This window comes from Macaca fascicularis, chromosome 2 (genome assembly GCF_037993035.2).
Source record: "Macaca fascicularis isolate 582-1 chromosome 2, T2T-MFA8v1.1".
NCBI lineage: Eukaryota > Metazoa > Chordata > Mammalia > Primates > Cercopithecidae > Macaca > Macaca fascicularis.
In genome coordinates this window covers 2,886,620-2,903,933 of record NC_088376.1, presented here as the reverse complement: position 1 = coordinate 2,903,933, position 17,314 = coordinate 2,886,620, and the positions used below count along the sequence as shown (strand labels likewise).

Sequence of the window (17,314 nt, the reverse complement as noted above, 5' to 3'; positions counted from 1 at the left end):
CTTCATACCACAGCCCTTCAACCCTGCTCCGAAATCTTCTCTTACCTGCAAAAAATACCTCCAGTTCTCTAACGCCCAGATTCAACCTGCTCAGTTCCTTGCGTTGTGGGGCTGGCTTCCAGGTCTGTCGCCAGCCTGCTCCCCCGACTCCACCCCTGGTCCCACACTGTTAGAGTTTGTCTGGGTCTTTCTTGGAGTGTGCCGTGATCAGCTCAGGGGAAAGACGATTATCACCTCCCTCCTTCTACAGCAGATTGCATGGTCAGGTTGCATGAGCTTTTGAACTGCAGACTGAGTGTGCCATTTACCATGCAGAATCTTCCCAGGCAGAAGCTCCATTTATTCGTTTTTCTTTTTCTGTTAGAGGTTTGTAATTTTCTCTGAATACATTTTTCATGTCCTTTTACATTAATTGCAAAATACTTAACTGTTTGGATTCTTCAGGGAATTAGCTCTTTCTGTTGCATTTCCTTCTAGTCTTCATCTCTGGAATCTAGAAATGGTGCATTGGTTTAATTTTTTTCTTATAATCTGAGATGTTGCTGAACTGATTTGCCATTTCCAAATAGTTTACCTGGAACGCTCTGTATCTTTCTTGGGGTGCTTACCCGTTCTGTCTTGTGATGGGGACAGCTTTATGGCAGGCTGTGTTGTGTGTTCCACCATTTTCTCCTTGGAACCACTCAAAATGGGTGCCAGCGCTTTTAGGCAGGAGCTGTGCTGGACACCAGAGTTCTAGGAAATGGGGATGGCATTATTTTATCATGATTATTATTATTATTTTGAGATGGAGTCTCGTTCTGTCACCCGGGCTGGAGTGCAATGGCACGATCTCGGCTCACTACAACCTCTGCCTCCCAGGGTCAAGCGATTCCCCTGCCTCAGCCTCCCGATAGCTGGGATAACAGTCACCCACCGACATGCCTGGCTAATTTTTGTATTTTTAGTAGAGACAGGGTTTCGCCATGTTGGCCAGGCTGATCTCGAACTCCTGACCTCAGGTGATCCACCCGCCTCAGCCTCCCAAAGTGCTGGGATGACAGGCGTGAGCCACTGTGCCCAGCCTGGAAATGGGGATGGCATTATTAACAGGGTAATCTTTTGTTAATTCTGATTACCATTTTTTTGAAGTAAATCATTCTAGTAACTTTGGTAATTCAGCTATTAATAGCAACACATTGCTTACCACATACTTCCCACGTGAACACTGATCACGCCGAGGTTGGAAACACTTGGCCTGGTGACCAAACAGGTTTTTCAATGCATTATCCACTTTCAAATAGCGAATTTTAAGGTATATGAGTTAGTCCCTCCCCTGCTCAATGACAACAACAACAGGAAAAACTTAAAAATAGGCTTTGCAGACACATAGTTTATGTCCCAGCTTTGCCCTTCACAGGCCCTCTGGCCTTTAGGAATTATGGTATAGTCCTTGATTTCTCTGAATTTCAATTTCATGCTATGTAGAATGGGATTATGAATCGCCCCTCTCTCATTCCACTGATAAAAGAAACTCTCTTCCCACCCTATAGAGTGGCTGATCAAAATATCCCATTCTCCTAGACACAGTGATTGATGAAGACACGCTCACATGACCCGAAGATGCTCAATCAAGATTCTTGAGGAGGGGAAATGTGGCTACTGGGTCAAAATAGGGCTCTCTCCTTCTAAAATCATAAGATGTAGCCTGGGGCACAGCGGCTCATACCTGTAATCCCAGCACTGTGGGAGGCCAAGGCGGGCGGATCATGAGGTCAGGAGATCTAGACCATCCTGACCAACATGGAGAAGCCCCATCTCTACTAAAAATACAAAATTAGCCGGGCGTGGTGGCACATGCCTGTGATCCCAGCTACTCAGGAGGCTGAGGCAGGAGAATTGCTTGAACCCGGGAGACGTAGGTTGCAGTGAGCCAAGATCGCACCACTGCACTCCAGCCTGGGCAACAAGAGTGAAACTCTGTCTCAAAAACAACAACAAAAAACACAAAAAATTAGCCGGGTGTGGTGCTGGGCTCCTGTAGTCCCAGCTACTGGAGAGGCTGAGGCAGGGGAATCTCTTGAACCCGGGAGGCGGAGGTTACAGGGAGCGGAGATTGAGCCACTCCACTCCAGCCCAGGCAGAGCAAGACTCTGTCTCAAAAAAAAAAAAAAAAAAAAAAAGGCCACGCACAGTGGCTCACACCTGTAATCCCAGCACTTTGGGAGGCTGAGGCAGGCGAATCACCTGAGGTCAGGAGTTCGAGACCAGCCTGGCCAACGTGGTGAAACCCTGTCTTTACTAAAAATACAAAAATTAGCCAGGCATGTTGGTGGGCACCCGTAATCCCAATTACTCAGGAGGCTGAGGCAGGAGACTTGCTTGAACCTGGGAGGCAGAGGTTGCAGTGAGCCGAGATTGCCCCACTGCACTGTAGCCTGGGCGACAGAGCGAGACTCTGTCAAAAAAAAAAAAAAAAAAAATCATGAGATGTAAAGCTCAAGAAAGCCAGAGCTACTGGGTGTCATCTTTCCCAATACACGGAGAGAACATGCTGGAGAGTGAAGCTAACACAGCGGAAATGAAGGGGGACAGAGAGATTTCTGACATTGCCTTAACACACGGAGTCAGCCTAGTCGGAAGCTAGACAACTCCTGATATTTTCATTTACAGGCACCCGTAATTCCTTTTTTTCTTAAGCTTGTCTGAGTTGAGTTTCTGCCGTGAGCAACCCAAAGAGGCTTAATACAGAAATATATTTTATCAGGCTGTCGTGAGAATTACTTGTGGTAATACCTATAAAGCGTATAATGCTTAAATAAGCAGGGACTAAAAAATGGAAACTACTGTTATTATTGATAGCATTATGCAATGGATAGGAACAACTTTGTGTATGCTGAATCTTATTATCCTATACTAGCAAAGATAGTACTAAGTACCACATAAAGTAGAATCTCAATAAACATATCCTTATAGACAAATTGATATCTCTTTATCTTAGTATAGAATTTAAACATGAATTAATCTGAATTTCTCTCTGCTTTTTACTCTTAGGAGATAGAGATGAATCTACAAAATGGACTTGGGAGTCAAGAGACCAGGGTTCTAGTTCTGATGACGCCCTTCACATGCTGAATGCCCTGCGGAAGCCCCTTCCCTTCTCTGAGCCTTGGGTTCTCCGTGTGTCAAATTAGGCTGTGGAAAAAGGTATCAAGAGATACTTTTAATGGTCCATGATTTCTGGGGATTAAAATAAATTCAATCTCGTACCCCTTTTGCATCCTACCCACAGCCTCCCACAGTGACACATGGTTAGGGAGAGTCAGGGTACTTGCAAATGGCCATTTGCATGATTTTGTATGCTCATGGAAAGATGCAAGGAAGTCAGTACTCCTCACTTGCTAATGTAAAAATGTTACTGAATACATCTTAGAATGACTTTTAGTGACAAGGTCTGGAATATAATTTCAAATCAGAAAAAAATCATTTGAAATAAACATTTTTCATTCATCAGGCATTCATTTAGGGCCTTCTGGGTACATCCTGTGCCCAGTACTAGGAGAACAAAGGGACTAAGGCTCTGTTCCTGAGGTCAAGGAGAGCCTTGGCTTGCAAAGAATGTTCCCTGAATATCTTGTTCATCAAAATTTCACTGGAGTTCAGATTGAAATAGAGATTTTGATAATCTTACTGGACCAGGCACTGGGTAGACAAGTTTGTTAACATCATCTTAACACTTGATTATAACTTTCCTGTTCTTCCACCTCCCAGAAACACCAAGCTGGCAGAACAGAGACACGAGCCTCTGTAAACCGATTCTCCCTCCACAAAGGGGCCCTGACCCTCACAGCCCCATCCTCTTTCATCCTTGCTGCCTGATCCTAGGGAAGCCTTGCTCTGTGGTGGAGCCTGGAGCTGTGATGTATGCAGGCATTTGAAACCCCAGCTTTGTGGAAGACGTGAGACATAGATTTTTACTCTACCATTTGGAGAAAAGTCATTTTTATATTAATACAAATGTTGATAGACAAGGAGCAAAGTTTAAGGTTGGAATGACTTTAAGATTCATTCGTTTTTTAAACATTTATACTTATTGAGTGCTTACTATGTGCCAGCACTGTCCTAGGCCCTTGGGGACTGGTTGGTAAATAATACAGATAGAGTAGTCGATAATGCCTGATATAGTTTGGTTGATTGTCCCCTCCAAATCTCATGTTGAAATGTAATCCCAGTGAAGGAGTGGGGCCTGGTGGGAGGTGTTTGGGTCTCGTGGGTGGACCCTCGTGAATGGCTGGGTGCTGTCCTAGAGGCAGTGAATGTCTTCTCATGAGATCTGGTTGTTTAAAAACATGTGGCACCTGCCCCCTCTCTCTTGCTTCGACTCTCACCATGTGACACCCGGCTCCACATTCACCTTCCACTGCGATTGAAAGCTTCCCGAGGCCTTCACCGACGCTGATGCCAGCACTATGCTCCCTGTACAATCTATAGGACCATCAGCCAATTAAACCTCTTTTCTTTTCTTTTTTCTTTTCTTTTGTCTTCTCTTCTCGTCCTCTCTTTTCTTTTCTTTTCTTTTTGTGATGGAGCCTTGCTCTGTCACCCAGGCTGGAGTGCAGTAGCATGATCCTGGCTCACTGCAACCTCCGCCTCCCGGGTTCAAGCGATTCTCCGCCCTCAGCCTCCTGAGTAGCTGGGACTACAGGCGTGTGCCACCATGCCTAGCTAATTTTTGTATTTTTAGTAGAGACGGTGTTTCTCCATGTTGGTCAGGCTGGTCTCGAACTCCTGACCTCAAGTGATCCACCCACCTCAGCCTCCCAAAGTGCTGGGATTACAGGCGTGAGCCACCGTGTCCAGCCAAACTCTCTTCTTTATAAATTATCCAGCCTCAGGTATTTCTTTTACAGCAGTATGAGAATGAACTAACACAGCGCCCTCATGAAGCTCACCTTCTAGTGGAAGGCAACAGAAAAAACATGTGGTATTTCAGAGGCTGACAAGTGCTATAAAGAAAAATAGAGCAAGGTAAGGAAATGTCCAGCTTGCAGAGGACTCGTTCAGGCTTCACCATCAGAGTCCCTGGATCTCCTTCTTGTCTCTGCCACAAGGTTTACGTGGGCCAAGCATGGGGGGTGGGAGTTGGGGATGGGGGTGGGGATTAACCAGGAAATGAATTGGCTTAAGAAATGCATCCTGAGCACCCAGAGGGAGGAAATGCTGAGGGAGGGAGGCGGTGAGCTCACCCACCCCGTGGTGCTTCCCAGCTCAGAAGCCACACCCTCTGGGGCCCCAGTCAGTCCTTCAGCCTTCTTCAGCAGGCTTCTGTCTCTGTTTTTCTACCTGCTCACATAGTACAATCCCCGCCTGAGTGTCTCGGAGGCCTAAGGGGCTGCTCTGGAGGGCTTCCTTCAGACGACCACTCGTTTTCAGTTGCAATTTCACCTCATCAGCTATTCCCCCAGCTCCGCCCCAAACCCTTTGCCCTTATAGCCAAAGGCAGCCACATTCTCTGTCACCGGCCCACCTCCTATGCTATAGAGCTTTCAAGGCTAAAGAGCTTTACTTTGCCGCTCTCCTAACCACACCCATGGTGGTTTCTCACGCCTCCCTCGAGCAAAGCCAAGGAGTCGTTGTAAGGCAGGTAGGTCAGAGAAGGGAGGTTGATGAGTGGTGGGATGGGGTGGGGTGGGGAGCTGGGAGGTTGGTGGCGTCTTGCACACGTCACAGGCTCTACGCCAGTGGTTCTTACACTTGACTATGCATCAGTCACTGCAGGGCTTGTTAAAATAGAGAGACTGCGGGGCCCCACCCGGTTTCCGATTTGGTAGATCTGGAGCGGGCTCCAGAATCCGCGTGTCTAACAGGATCCCAGGCCAGGCTGGTGCTGCTGATCCCGGAGCCACGCTGAGACCTACTGCTCTAGGCCAGCTGGCAAGGCCGGCCGAGCTCACCCTCCGAGCCCGCAGCCTCTTCCTGGGCTCTGTCCTCCAATCTATGGACCTTGCTGTTGCTCCGCGTCCTTCCCTTGTCAGTCATCCCATAATTTTCTCCCCCCAACCCCCGCCCCTCTGAAAAATGCTTCTGGATGTGATCTGAAAATACATTATACCAAGTTGCCAGTGACTGGTCATCACTATCATCCCTTCCAGGAATATTTGAATTTTAATGGTCCAATAACCTGCAAAGCTAAAGAAATAAAACTTGGGTGGTGGACTTCAGGGATCTGCTAATGAATGGTGGCTGCGTTCGGGGGCTCAGAGCCTCCGAAACTGTGTAGGTGGCCACTTATCATACCCTGTCTGTGTGCCTGTGGGGGAATGTCTCCTACCCAGCCTGGATAAGAATTTAAATTCCACGTCCCTCTTCTTCAGAAGCAGTGAGGCAGAGCTGCTGCTACTGAAGAGGATACCAGCTAATGTCAGTAATTAAATCCCCCAAGGAGACAGGAGTCTCTGTGTCTTTTGTGTTCTGGGAGTGGCTCTTGCTTCGGAGGGAAGAAAGAAAATCTGTTGAGACAGACTCCGATTCTTCTGCTGAGGGAGGCCCCGCTGTGGTTGCATCAGGGTCCAGGGCTCTCCCTGAAGAAGACACTCAACCGAATTTTCAAAATTAGGGCCACAGCTCCCCACCTCGGGTTTAAAATGAAAGAACGGGAGGGCTTAGAAGTTGGACAGGGACACAAAAGGAAGAGGCTGGAAAAGAAGGCAAGCTATGAGAGTTCAACCATGGCCAAATTGCCCATCTGTCCAGAATTTCTCCCCTAAGCACTTGCCCTCTAGCCTCTTATCCTACTCCTGAGAAGCAGCATCTCCTGGAAAGAATAAAAATGCTGGAAGGAGAAGGAGCAGAAGAAAGAAGGTCTCCTGGAAAGAAAGAAAATGCTGGAAGGAAGGAGCAGAAGAAGGAACAGGGATGGGCAGCGGGTGTTGTCCATCCAAGTTGACTTAGGAGGACAGCAATGTGACACAGGTCGGCCAGCACTGGCCCAGGAGCCAGAGGCCTCCATTCTTGTCTTTGTGTGGCCTGGAACAAGTCACTGTCCTCTCCACTGCCCTCCAAGGCATCCGCTGAGACAACCTCTGGGTGTCCCTTCAGACTCTGAAATCTTACCACCTCTTCTACCATCATCATTTGCCATGAGAGGTGCATGAGAAGTAAGAGTGAGTTCATCCGAACTCTTCGGATGACCTTCATTTTTTCCATCTCCTCTAGCCTTAGATGGAATTGTACTCAAGGACATGTCTGCTTCAAAGCTTTTCTCCAAGTTCGTCTTCAGTTGCTATTTCTGAAGCCACATCACACACTGAGAAACTCCTCCCTTTTTCTCTACCCTGCTTCTCCCCCCATCTGTCTCCTTCTTGTCACTTTTAGTTGGTTTTGCAAACTCTGAGGCCATCCCAGCTGCCCTTGTCTGCCCGTGAGAATTCCTTTTCCACAGTGCCTCAAGAGCAGGATGGAAGTTCCAAGAGTATGAATTCATTTCACAACGTGTACGTTTTGCAGCATACCCCTGTAAGTGTGCGTGTGACAGTGTGCATGTGCGCGTATGCCACCCAGACATTCTGGACCCATTATAAAATGGCAGTTAAGAGCTCAGGTTTGGCTAGGCGCAGTGGCTCATGCCTGTAATCCCAGCACTTTGGGAGACCGAGGCGGATGGATCACCTGAGGTCATGAGTTTGAGACCAGCCTGACCAACATGGTGAAACCCCATCTCTACTAAATGCAAAAAAATCAGCAGGGCGTGGTGGCGTGTGTGCCTATAGTCCCAGCTGCTCAGGAGCCTGAGGCAGGAGAATTGCTTGAACCTGGGGGCAAAGGTTGCAGTGAGCCAAGATTGTGCCACTGCACTCCAGCCTGGGCGACAGGGCGAGACTCCGTCTCAAAAAAACAAAAGCAAAAACAACAAACAAACAAACAAGAGCTCAAGTTTTGTCTTTTTTTTTTTTTCTTCCTTTTTGTAGAGAACGGCGTCTCACTATATTACCCAGGCAGGTCTCGAACTCCTGGGCTCAAGCTATCCTCCCGCCTCTGCCTCCCTGAGAGCTGGGATTACAGGCGTGAGCCACTGTGCCGGCAAGCTCAAGTTTTAGAGCCATTCACACCTAGTTTACATCCTGCCCCAGCCACTTAGGTAGCTGTGTGACGTTGGGCAAACTGCCTAACCTTTCCAAGCCTCAGTCGACCTACCTGCACATTGATAATATACACCCCAAGAGCTTGCCGGGGGCCACTGCCTGCTTCTTGAAGATAACAATGGTTTCTGAGAGGTCAGAAGGTTCCATCAGTGTCTTGGCCAGGCGTCCTCTCTTGTAGATAGTAGCACTTCTTTCTACTGTGGCTATCTCAGTGTAAGCCACCTTCCCGTATCCCCGACAACACCTGGAATTCTGAGCCAAAGGCCTCCAGAGAGGATGACATCTAAGCGGCCACTGGGCAGACGTGAGCCCTCTCCTCCAGACCCACTGACTTTTCAGGCTCCACAAACTCACACACCAGGAACATGCGGATTTCTTTCCTGAAGGATCAGGGTGATTTCAGAGAGTAGCGACAGAATCCAGAGCACGCGTCTACTTAGAATTTTTCCTGAATCTCACAAGGACAGACTTAGATCTTTATAAGGAGGGCCTACTTGGACTCCCCCTCCACTCCTACACGTTTGGACCTCAAGTACAAAGGCATGCTGTCCTCTTTGGTCTGTGCAGGGCCTGCTTTTGTGTTCATTATTTACGTGTTTATTCCTCCACGCACCCCGTCCATTCTCCTTCCCCCCATAGGCAATCATGGATTTAGTGTGTATCTTTTGTACACTTCTCGCAAACCATATGGTGGTATTTTCGTGTGTATTTGTTGTACCTAAATGGTGTTGTCTCACACATCTCACACAATGCATTCTTTCCCTCCCTCCTTCCACCCAGCACTCTGCCTTTATGATCCATCCACGTTGCCGTGTGTTGTTCTAGCCGGCTTTCCCCCTTCACTCTCCCTGGACGGACGCACTCTGGGTGACTTTCGATTTCCCCGCCACGAGTAACAACACGGGAATGAGCACTCCCCAAAAGCACTTCCGCTCCCTCCTAACCGGACTCACCTGCTTTCAGGTTGGTAAGTGCAGTCTCTAACTTTTGAGTCTGAAAACTCATAAAGAGCTCTCTCAGATTTGTCTTGAGTCATGAAGGCTCCAGTAACACCCAGGAGGCATAGAAATGAGCGTTCATGTTTGTTCCACCTTGTCCCCTGCGTCCCCAGGGAAGGGGCTTCTACACCTGTGTTCTCAGACAATAGGAGCCTCTTCTGTGAGTTTTCATATCAGGCTCAGGTTGCTTTCTTCGTTTGACTGATTAAAGAAAGCACATGTTCCAAAGGCAAACATGTTTCTCCACTCAGTACAGTCTAAATCCATAAGGAATCTATCCTTTGTTGACCACAAAGTCACCCTGCCCTTGGAATCCTGTTGAGACCAGGGTCTCTTTTTGTCAGTGGGGGGTGAGGAGAAGGCTCAGGGAGTTCTGCTGGTGCTTCAGAAGAGCTACACTTGATTTTCATGGCTGCTCTGAGCTCACACATGGGGAAAGGCATAGGCCTCTATTAATTTTTTTCATCAGTAATTGTCTTCTAGTCAAGAACTTCACGATTTGCCAGCTCCTCACCAACAGGAGCTTTAATAGGACTGAATGCTATTCACTGAATGACATCTATTCCTAGTGGGCAAAGTTGCGTAGGTTTCCTGACATCTTCATCCTCCTGGTCCATCTTCTTCACTCGGGGCACTTCCTCAACTTTCTCAGTCAAACCGTCTCTTTTTGGGGGGCCCAGAGGTGCTGCACAAGACTCAAGGAGCTCTACACCAGGAGCCAATGGTCCTGGCCTGGACCCTGACCTATCTCCATGGCTTGTGTGATGATGAACTGCTGGTTGAAACTCTCAAAGCCTCCATTTTCTTGTTAAAAGACAGGTGGAGTGAGGTAGGGAGTAGTGTTGGAGATTTAAGGCCTTCTGAGTTTGTTTTTGTTTTTGTTTTTGATTTTGTTTTGAGACAAGATTTTTCTATGTCACCCAGGCTGGAGTACAGTGGGGCAGTTATAGCTCATTGCAGCCTTGACCTCCCTGGTCAAGCAATTCTCCCACCTCAGACTCCCAAGTAGCAGGTTCTACAAGCATGTGCCACCACAACTGGCTAATTTTTTAACTTTTTTGGTAGAGATGAGGATCTCACTATGTTGCCCAGGCTGGTCTTGTACTCCTGGGCTTGAGTGATCCTTCCACCTTGGCCTCCCACAGTGCTGGGATTACAGGCATGAGCCACTGCACCTGGCCATCTTTTGGTTCTTCACGTCTGTGTTTTTGCAAAGGCTTTGGTATTCCTTTGCCATCTGCCTTCTCCCTCCCCACTTTAGCTATGCCCCTTTTTGATGCCAACCTGCCACCAGCCCCTCCTGCTTCTCTAGCTCCCAGCCCTCTCCACCTCTCACCTCTCTCCCCTGTTCATTCTCAGATGCCTTTCTCCCAAGAAACGTTCATACCCTGGCAGCCTCCTTCAAGGAATCGACTGTTCTGGGTCTGCAGGGTCTCCCCTCCTCTCCTGACCCTCCTCTCAGTCACACAGTCCTCTGAGGTTTTTATCAGGTAAGTGGAAGCCGAGTGCTTTGAAGTAACTTAATTTGCCCTGAAACCACCTCAAATTCTTGGGGGCTTCTCTTGATCAGGAGTAATTCTGGGCTACCCTGGAGCTCTCACAGTCATACAGGATCACAGGCTACCCTAGAGACTCTCAGATCTGTTTCTTAGGCTAGAAGACAGGAACCAACAAATCTCTTCTGTGGCAGATTGCTATGCCTCTTACCCTTTCCCCCATCAAATCAAGCCCACAGGAATTTCTTTTCTTCTAAGAACTATGGGCTACCACGGCTGCCTAGACACACTCATCTATCCTTTCTTTTTTCTTTTTCTTTCCCTTCCTTCCTTCCTTCCTTCCTTCCTTCCTTCCTTCCTTCCTTCCTTCCTTCCTTCTTCTTTTCTTCCTTTCTTTCAGACAGGTCTCACTTTGTCCCCTAGGCTGCAGCACAATGGTGTGATCTCAGCTCATTGCAACCTCTGCCTCCCGGGCTCAAGCTATCCTCCCACCTCAGTCCCCTAAGTAGCTGCAACCACAGGAGTGTGCCACCACGCCAGGCTATTTTTTGTGTATTTTTGGTAGAGATGGAGTTTCTTCATGTTGCCCAGGCAGGCATGCATCTTTTCATGCATTCACTTACTCATCAACATAAGGGGAAATAGCTCAAGGATTCCAAGATGGGTATGCGCAAAGACCTGGCCTTCCAGATAATGATGACTGAAGATCTGGAGACAGGGCCCATCCCCTTCTAACACACACAGTGGTGGGAAAATGGGACTAGAGGCCGAGTTAGGGTTAGGAGAGGTTTTGCCTGAAACCTTTTGCTGAAGCTGTGATCACTCCATTGCAAGGTTGTTCACAAGTACATGCATTCCTTCACACACAGCAGCATACACGGCAAAGCATGAAAATCAATAGGATGAGAAAGACCGAGGATTGTGCAGTGATGAATAGGTGTATTTATCAGCTTGCCCTTCTGTCTGAGCTCCCTGTCTTTCCAGGCCACCTTGCCCTCCTTTTCTCTCTAGAACTCATCTTGCTGCAATTCACAGGGGAGAGTAAGAGGGTGGAAGACAGCCTTGAGGGGACTTAGTGCATTACACATGGGGACCCCCACTGTGGCTTTGCCTAAGTCAAGCAGCAACATGTCCTCTCTTCTTATGATGTTATAAGCTGAAGTACTCTTTCAAACTTGATGTTATCTTGGAACCACATCCATTTGCTAGATATCTTTTCAGTTTGTGTGTTTGTTTGTTTTTTGAGACAGAGTCTCGTTCTGTCACCCAGGCTAGAGTACAGTGGTGTAATCTCGGCTCGCTGCAACCTTCACCTCCCAGGTTCAAGCGATTCTCTTGCCTCAGCCTCCCAAGTAGCTGGGATTACAGCTGGCCACCATGCCTGGCTACTTTTTGTATTTTTAGTAGAGACGGAGTTTCACTATGTTGGCCAGGCTGGTCTTGAACTCCTGACCTCAAGTGATCTGCCCACCTTGGCCTCCCAAAGTGCTGGAATTACAGGTATGAGCCACTGCACCCAGCCTAGATATCAATTTTTAAGAGTTTTCTGAAGACACCCCAATTATTTGGTGTCACTAGTAGTCATAACACTAGACCATATTTTAAGGAAGTCTTAAAGAAAGATCAAATATTTGATAAATATATGTAATGCAGTGGCAAATGTATGTACAACTGCTCAGAGGTGAAAAGAGTAAGTGGGGGTTGTTCTGTGACTGGCCTAATCTTTCTCACGAGTCCTCTCCCTGTTGTACAGTGCAAGTAAAGGTGACGGGCACTTGACAATCAACAGTAACTCATTCGACTTCAGCTTTGAGAGGCTCACTGGGGCAAATGCTCATAAGTGCTGATTTCTCTCCCATCCGCCTGTTCTGCCCCAAGATGGCGGCAGGGTGGATGGGGAGTAGCCTGGGAGTTCTTGCTTGTCCTGTGCCGGCCTCTGGGTCTTTGTGGGTTCCTGTTGCTGGCCAGGTATTTGATTGGTTTATGATTTCCACAGTGGACCTGTGGTACAGTCAGCGCCTAGCGCACCCCCTTGCTGACTCACACCTTCTGAGTCTCAGCTACATACCCCTCCACCCTAATACCACCCTATTCCTCATCGTGGATCCCCCGTGTGAGGCCCAGTGACTTTTGCCTCAATCATCTCTATTTCCCAAGGGCTGTGCAGGAACCTAGGGCTCTTCCCGTGTGTGAGCCTCGCGGGAGCATTGACACAGGCCTCTCCCCGCCTCACCACCCTATGTGACCACTTTTCACTCTTAATATGGCTACCCCCTCTTAGTGGTGGGCCCTGCAAGATGATCTCACTAATGCCACCATGGAATGGAAGGCATGTTAAAAAAAACAAAAGTCTTTGCTTTTGGCTTTCCCCCAAGGCTATCTAACAACCCCTAATCCTAATCCACAGTCTTGGATTTCAAGCTTGGGGATGGGGCTGGGGGCCAAAAATCTCAGGTCTGTTTCCTTCCCCTATTTCTATCTCTTTTCCTTCTCCCAGTGCCCACTGGAGCAAGAAGGGGAGGCTCCCACCTCTTTGTTTTGTGTTATGTCTTCCATCTTCCATAGGACAGTGACCCTCATGGCTTGGCCACCACAAGACAAACGGATCTTCTGTAAATTATGGAAGAAATCATGAGGTGGGGCCCCCAGTCTTTTGTTATGGGAGATGCTGAACAAACAGGAAATACAGACACAATTGCACTGCTTTACTATCTCCCAAGTAGCTCCATTACGTTTTAATTTATGCATTATCCCTAGTCTTTCTCCAGATGAGCATTGTTGTTTAGGAAGACAAAAAGTTAGGCAGAGAAAAATATTTTTAATTTCTACTATCTGAAAGTCACTGTACTGGGGAAGGGGAAAACAAATGATAAGACACGGTCTCAGCCTCTAAGAAACTAACATTCTACGAACTGTGATAAATGTGAACCAGGAATGGAGCTGCAGCAGGAACCGTACGTGCTTGCACGGTGCAGGGCAACAGCTGACGCAAGAGGACTTGGTGTGCTTTGAATGAGATGCAAATTGAAAGGGGAGTGAAGAAGTCACAGATGACTAGAATGACTAGGGTTTCAAGACTGGATGTCAGGAATACGGAGGTTTTGAGGTGATCTGGTTTGGTTTTGTATGCTCCGCTGCTAGAATCGTAGCTCTGATTGCTCACCACACACCAGGCCTGGCTCCTGGCCGCTCCCCGGAGTTCAGTGCACGTGGAGCTGACGCATGGATTTGTCCCCTACATGCCCGACTGGTTTTAATGAGACAACAAGTCTGTAGCAAAACTTGACTCTTTCAGGGTTTGCCGAAGAGACAAAAATGGCTTTTGAAAATGGAACGTCTCCCAGAGGTTACCTCCCCTTTTCCCAGCCAGCTGCCTTCATCACTGACAGCAGCGGCAACAGCTACAGCTTAAGATGCAGCTATAGCTAAAACAGCCCCGGACATGGATTGTGGAGAGCCAACAGGGCTCCACGCTAAAGAGGGTACGGAAGATAGAAGAGACTCGGGCTGGTGGTGAAGCTAGGAGGCCCAGCACTGCGTGGAGGCCCAGCACCGGCGGTGCATTCATGCAACAAGTATTTATTGAGTGCCTACTATATACTAGGCTGTGTTCTAGGCACTGAGAATACGTGGTGAGAGAGAGACAGAAAAGGACTACATTCTAGTAGAAAACATAAACAGTAAATAAGTAAAAAACAAATATAAACATGAACTGTAAACATATCAGAGTGATAAGTGCTACGCAAAAAAATTAAAATAGAGTGATGGGCTGGAGAGAAGTTGAGCGGCCCCTTTGGAGGAGTTGGTCAGCGAAGTTCAGCAAAAAATATAATACTTCTTGTGGGCTTCTGAATTGAGCATAAGTAACTCTATACTTATTATTGAAGTAAATTGTATTAATTGTCTCCACATGCCTTAGAGCATCTGTGTGTATTTTTTTTTTCTGACATTGACAGTTTGTAAAGTATTTAGCAATAATTTAAGAGCAGGCCACACTTGTTTTCTCTTAAGCTTCTATTAGATTGGATTAAGATAGTCCAGTCTACTTCTAGGAGAAGTGGATGGAGTAAAAGACGTGGCTTCTTTGCCTCAAACTGCAAAAGAAGTCTGATAACCTTGCATAGAGAGCAATTTCCACGAAGAAAAGTAGGGGAAGCAATCAATTCCTTAAAGGAGGGATCAGAGGAAAGGAAAGGAGGACGCTGGGTCCAGGAAACAAGGACGGTAAGTTGGGAGCAATCTTCTCCTTCTACTTGATGGGAACATTATACCTCCTTTCTTGTCTGTCATTTAATAGAGCTAATACTCAGCCATGGGTCATTTACCCCTAAAACAACCTCTTGTGTTCTCTGAAAGGATCCTCTCAGGAATGCACAATGCTTAATAGCCTTACTCAGACGCTCAGTCTAATGGCGACACCCTGAAACAGCAAGCATATTGGCAATCGCAAACTAAGGTTTCTGAGACTTTACAGAAAGAATCACCAATAAGAGAATAACAAGCCCAAGGAAAAGGTCAGCTCATGCCAGTTTGGAGGCTGGCCTGGTACCGCCGAGCAGATGCAGCCATCTCCTCCCCCAGGGAGGACCACTCATTAGCTCTGCTCTGCGATTTAAAGAGCTATTGATTTGTCCGTGACATTCAAGTATTTCTGAAGAATAGAGTTTGAAATATGCTGTTTCGGAGCATTTTACCCCAAATGACCACATTGAATAGAGATTGGAAAATATATAGAAATGAAAGGAGCCGTATTCCCTTAAACCTCATTATCCTTTTGATTAGCCAATTCACATTCTGTTCAACATTCTGCTTAATTTGCTTTTTCTGTATAGTGAGATCAATGACTTTAAGCGTTGTTTCTCCAAGTTCCTTTTACCCGTGGGAGACTCAACAAGTTAACAGCCACCACGTGTAAAATCAGTAGCTGAAGTGCACAATACCTAACCAGGCATGGAGGTGCGCACCTGTGATCCCAGCTACTCGGGAGGCTGAGGCAGGAGAACTGCTTGAACCTGGGAGGCGGAGGTTGCAGTGAGCTGAGATCGTGCCACTGCTCTCCAGCCTGCACAACAGAGCGAGACTCCACCAAAAAAAAAACAACAAAAAGTACAATACCAAATGGGAGGGATCTGAAGTGATTCTTCCTTTTGTCTTCCCTGTGAGAGCGACAATTTGCTGACTTCCGAGGGGAAAATCTAAGGGAGGATTTGTAAAAGTCATCTTCTAATATAAAGAGATACTTGTGTTTTGGCTTCTCGGAGGACTAGGGCCCTCAGTGCCAAGCGGAGAGAGGAGACTCTGCCGAGAGAGGAGACTAGTTATGTGGAGAGAGGAGACTAGTTATGTGGAGAGAGTTATGTGGAGAGAGGAGACTAGTTATGTGGAGAGAGTTATGTGGAGAGAGGAGACTAGTTATGTGGAGAGAGGAGACTAGTTATGTGGAGACAGTTACGTGGAGAGAGGAGACTAGTTATGTGGAGAGAGATGTGGAGAGAGGAGACTAGTCATGTGGAGAGAGGAGACTAGTTATGTGGAGAGAGGAGACTAGTTATGTGGAGACAGTTACGTGGAGAGAGGAGACTAGTTATGTGGAGAGAGTTATGTGGAGAGAGGAGACTAGTTATGTGAAGAGAGGAGACTAGTTATGTGGAGACAGTTACATGGAGAGAGGAGACTAGTTATGTGGAGAGAGGAGACTAGTCATATGGAGAGAGGAGACTAGTTATGTGGAGAGATGTGGAGAGAGGAGACTAGTCATGTGGAGAGAGGAGACTAGTTATGTGGAGACAGTTATGTGGAGAGAGGAGACTAGTCATGTGGAGACAGTTACGTGGAGAGAGGAGACTAGTTATGTGGAGAGAGTTATGTGGAGAGAGGAGACTAGTTATGTGGAGAGAGTTATGTGGACAGAGGAGACTAGTTATGTGGAGAGTTATGTGGAGAGAGGAAACTAGTCATGTGGAGAGAGGAGACTAGTTATGTGGAGAGAGGAGACTAGTTATGTGGAGACAGTTACATGGAGAGAGGAGACTAGTTATGTGGAGAGAGGAGACTAGTCATATGGAGAGAGGAGACTAGTTATGTGGAGAGATGTGGAGAGAGGAGACTAGTCATGTGGAGAGAGGAGACTAGTTATGTGGAGACAGTTATGTGGAGAGAGGAGACTAGTCATGTGGAGACAGTTACGTGGAGAGAGGAGACTAGTTATGTGGAGAGAGTTATGTGGAGAGAGGAGACTAGTTATGTGGACAGAGTTATGTGGACAGAGGAGACTAGTTATGTGGAGAGTTATGTGGAGAGAGGAGACTAGTCATGTGGAGAGAGGAGACTAGTTATGTGGAGAGAGGAGACTAGTTATGTGGAGAGAGGAAGCTAGTTATGTGGAGAGAGGAGACTAGTTATGTGGAGAGAGTTATGTGGAGAGAGGAGACTAGTTATGTGGAGAGAGTTATGTGGAGAGAGGAGACTAGTCATGTGGAGAGAGGAGACTAGTCACGTGGAGAGAGGAGACTAGTTATGTGGAGAGATGTGGAGAGAGGAGACTAGTCATGTGGAGAGAGGAGACTAGTTATGTGGAGACAGTTATGTGGAGAGAGGAGACTAGTCATGTGGAGACAGTTACGTGGAGAGAGGAGACTAGTTATGTGGAGAGAGTTATGTGGAGAGAGGAGACTAGTTATGTGGACAGAGTTATGTGGAC

The 17,314-nt window shown here is 47.3% G+C and overlaps 1 long non-coding RNA gene across 3 annotated transcripts; it reads left to right on the top strand.

Annotated features, from left to right (window-relative positions):
* The first annotated feature begins 244 nt into the window (after positions 1 to 244).
* LOC102128502 (uncharacterized) lies at positions 245 to 15,977 on the top strand. 3 transcript variants are annotated; one of them, XR_012430548.1, is made up of 4 exons: positions 245 to 366; positions 3,034 to 5,623; positions 8,901 to 9,087; positions 10,478 to 15,977. It is a non-coding gene; the product is annotated as an uncharacterized lncRNA (long non-coding RNA). The 3 variants fall into 3 exon arrangements; XR_012430547.1 differs by lacking the exons at positions 245 to 366; positions 3,034 to 5,623 and adding an exon at positions 6,506 to 7,136 and having other exon boundaries at positions 10,478 to 10,608; positions 13,180 to 15,977; XR_010584838.1 differs by lacking the exons at positions 245 to 366; positions 3,034 to 5,623 and adding an exon at positions 6,506 to 7,136.
* Positions 15,978 to 17,314: the final 1,337 nt, after the last annotated feature.